The sequence below is a fragment of the Nelumbo lutea genome, chromosome 1, assembly GCF_056320005.1.
Source record: "Nelumbo lutea isolate HS-2025 chromosome 1, American lotus-T2T, whole genome shotgun sequence".
In the NCBI taxonomy this organism is placed as follows: domain Eukaryota; kingdom Viridiplantae; phylum Streptophyta; class Magnoliopsida; order Proteales; family Nelumbonaceae; genus Nelumbo; species Nelumbo lutea.
The window spans coordinates 22,072,636-22,076,763 of NC_142684.1; the positions used below are offsets into that span (position 1 = coordinate 22,072,636).

Here is a 4,128-nt window from a genome sequence, read left to right on the forward strand (position 1 = left end):
AGGTGGGAATGCCAACTCCACCAACCATTGCATGCAACATATTACTTTTTGAACCCACACTTTTATTATGATGATCAAAAGAGAAATGAGTCTGATGAAGAGGTTATGATTGGGAAAATAATTGAAATATTTGAAAATGACAAGATCAAGAGAAGTGTAATTACTGATGAATTATCCAAGTACAAGAATGCATAAGACATTTTTGGTTTTGATATGACTATCTCCCAAAGGAAGATTAAAGCACCAGGTAAATAATAACATTGATTTAATATAATATTTTATATTCTTAATATATTTATTTTGCCTAATCACTAATTCGATTATTTTTTATACTTTTTACTAATTGGTAGACCACATTTGATGCTTTTACCCCAAATCTACAAAAAATTGCAGTGAAAGTTTTAAGTTTAACATGTAGTGCATCCAGATGTGAGTGCTTGGTATTTGTTAAGTTCAACTAGATGCTTAAAGAAAGTTTTGACTCATGTAACACCAATGCCCCGTTTCATTAAAAGATATAGATGAGAATAGTGAATGATTAATGGGGGAGATATGGCATGACGAGGATGGTGTAGAAAATGATTTGGTGTTTAATGATGATACATTAACATGGGGAGATGTTGCTTATGCTTCTGGAATTGAAGGTCCAAGAAGGTAGGTAAGATCTAGAGCTTCAACTTCAAAGAACAACAAAAGCTAGTGGCAAAAGAGCAAGACAACTTCAATTGGAAGATGAAGAAGAGGAAGAAGTTAATGTTGATGAAGAAATGGAAGAGGATTTTGATGACTACAAGTTAGATGACAATGAAGATGAAGTTGAACTTCCAAATAAAGATGAAGAAGATGCTAATTGATTCTTGAAGAATGGTTGAAACCTTAGACCTTTTTTTTTTGTAGAAAATTGTCTATGACTCTTCCTCTTGAGAACTTAAATGTTCTTGTTTCACATTTTTGTTGTTATTTGACATATTTATAGGCTTTTTGTTAATTATTTAATTATATATTTTTCAATTATATTCTTCAATTTCTAATTTTTCAAAAAAAATTGTATGCTTTGTTTTAGAAAGGCGTGCACCTCGTCTTGCGCCCTTTTGCACTTTGAAAACACTACTATATCTGTATCTAAGTTGTTTGATGCAATACTTGATACCGATACTTTGATCCTTGATCAGAGGATAATATCATTGACTATGCTCAAATTGCACCCTAAACACTGTAGTAGATGGATATGAAATAGGATATACTTAGATCCAAATTTGATTTGTTAATATTAGATATGAATGGAATCTTATCCATTGGGCTTATAACAGATTGGGACTGGATTTGGATATTAAACCATTAATCAATTAACTAAAAATAATTTAGTTAATAAAATAAACCAAAAATGAGTACCATACTAGTTTCTTTATGACATTGGTTCAACATCAACATACATCCATTGAAAGGACAAAACATATGCAAAGAACTTAACAAAAGCATATCACAATATCAAAATGCAAAGATATAGAAGCATAAAGATGGGTAAATAACCAAAATTTTAACATTATTTCTAACTTACGACAAACAGGAAATTGTTAGATTGATTTATTACCCCTTTATCCCCTCCTATATAGGTAGCTGAAAACATAGTTTTCAAGGTGCCAAGGCGAGGCTAGGCGATAGGGGGTGCCTTGTCACCTAGGTGGCGATGATGGATTTTTTTAAGTAAAAACATGTATCCTAGGGTAGTTTCCTAGGTTCCATAATCATATTTCCTTAATAAATATCCATAATTTTCATAAGAAAATTATAAACTTCATGTTAAAGTATAGAAAATTAACATATTCCAACATATTCATGAGAAGCAAAAGAAGAAAGAAAAGAAAATTAAAAAAATATAGGGGCTGAACCCCCTATCTCTGTTATATGAAAAGAATAAAAGAAAACGAGGAAGAAGAAATAGGGCTGAACCCCTATTTCTGTTAGTAAATAAACACGCAAAATTAGTAAAGAAAAAGAAGAAAATGTGTTGATTGGACAACATTTTGTTCTTCCTTACTTATTGGTTCAGGTTTTGAAGTCTTTGAGGGTTCAATACAACATTTAGCAATGTTTGTGTTGATTAAGCCCTAACAAATAAGAAAATAATAAAAAGAAATTAGTATATGAACACACAAAATGAATATTTTAGTTTAAAAGAGTCTATTTTATAATTATAATCTAAAAAAATTAAGAATATAAAAGTTTTTTATAACACGCTATAGAAAACTGCTTGGCGATTAGGCGAGGCAAGCCTCCAAGGGCGCCTTGTTGCCTAGGCGCTTGCCTAGGTGTCACCTTGACAACTATGGCTGAAAAGGGAAAAATGTCCCATATGCCCATATTGAAAGAAAAGAGTAGTATTTCACACCATTCATTGCATATATTCATTCATCCATAGCAGTGGTGCAAACAAAGATAAGAAGATAGTTGATAGTTGGGTAAACAGAAAACATCTATCAAGAAGACAATGACATGAGAAGAAAGGTACCTCATTCAAAATGAGGGTTGATTGGACATTGGACCTCTAAACCAAATACAATGCTCAGAACTAAGTGAGAGGCTTGACAACACAATGGATGAGAATGAAGAAATTGATCATCTCTCAGCTACTGCCTAAAGAATGCCATCTCATAGCAAGAAGTGGGTTGAGAGCACCAGGAGGCATGAAGCCACAGAAGGAAGGAAAACAGGAATATGCAGCAATGACAAGTAGGTTCAGATGTAATAACAGGATAATTCACCATTGTGGCTTCAAAAGAGAGAGAATATGTTGATGAACAGACTAAAGTATAGAAATGGTTAATTAAAGAGACTTAGACCACTCTCTGACAAACTTCAAACATAGATATGTACTATGCTGTATAAACTATTTTCGGTTTATACCTAATAAAAAGCAGCAACAAGAACAACATGCTTCAAGCACTACCGACTACTCAGATCTCAACTTCAAAATTCACATTCATTATAGTTGTAGAAACAAACACATACACACAATGGAAAATTACTAAGAAGTTCATAGTTCACATTCACTAGTTATAGAAACAGACACATACACCATGGAGTGATCCAGAAGGAAAAAAAAAAGTTAACAGAACCCAGATAGAAGTGACCCAGAAGAAAAGGTTACTGAACCCGGATATGAAGATCGAAAGGGAATATCACTTGTCACAATTACAAAACCCTCTGAAAACACTATTCGTAGAGACTATAACCGTACCAAGTGATCCAATCTCCCAACAATCTCATTCGAATAAAGGGATTCATGAAAACAGTTGTCGAATTGTTAACGAGTGGCCTTCTTCTTTCCCGCAACAGGAACCTCTTACCCTTCAACGTCCGACAGTTGTTCCTCGTGTGCTGCCCTCTGCAAGGCAACCCTTTCTGATGCCGGGTTCCTCTGTAGCACTGAATCTCAATCAATCTCCTAATATTGAGCGCGTTGAAAGCTCTCTGAGACTCAAATAGCAGAATCCTTCACTAAACAGCAGAAAGAATCGAAACCCACGAGACGAAACAGAGAAAGGAGGGAGAGAGGATTACCAGTTCACCTTCGATCATGTATTTCTTCTCTTTCCTACCCTCCACGGTTACTTCGATGGAGAGTTCTTCACGAAGGGTGGTGAGTTCCTCTTCGGTCAAGTCCTTGGTGACCTTGTTCTCCAGGCCAACCTCCTAGAGTATCTGGCGAGCTCGAGTTCGGCCGATGCCGTAGATATGCTGCAGAGAGTACTCGATCCGCTTGTTGTCTGGGATTTCAACGCCCCCAACGCGAGCGCATTGGAGGGTGAAGGAGAAGATGGGTCCCCTCCTTTACGAAGCACCGATGATGAAAGTGCGAGAGGTTTCGCCATGGCCAGAGCTTGAGCCATTCCTTCTCCCAATCTCCCTCTGTGTCTTGTTCTCCTCCGCGCCTACTGCTGCCATGGCAGTTTAAATCGTTGGGGACGTGGGGAGCTTCACCTTTCCTACGACCACAGACCTAGACTACGCTATGGTTGACCAATAGAAACAGGCCACGTCTCCCATTCAACGCTTTTTTCCGCGGACTTGAAAAAAACTTAAATTTACACTAGAAAAAGCTTAACGGGTACAGAACGGAATGGAGCT

General features: G+C 36.3%; 1 pseudogene across 1 annotated transcript; it reads right to left on the reverse strand.

Moving 5' to 3' along the window:
* Nucleotides 1-3,165: 3,165 nt before the first annotated feature.
* Nucleotides 3,166-4,008, reverse strand: LOC148873913 (small ribosomal subunit protein uS13c-like; annotated as a pseudogene). The gene is made up of 2 exons (XR_016104779.1): nucleotides 3,562-4,008; nucleotides 3,166-3,471 (listed from the first exon to the last, which is right to left on the reverse strand). The product of XR_016104779.1 is annotated as a small ribosomal subunit protein uS13c-like (transcript).
* Between the last annotated feature and the right edge of the window lie 120 nt (nucleotides 4,009-4,128).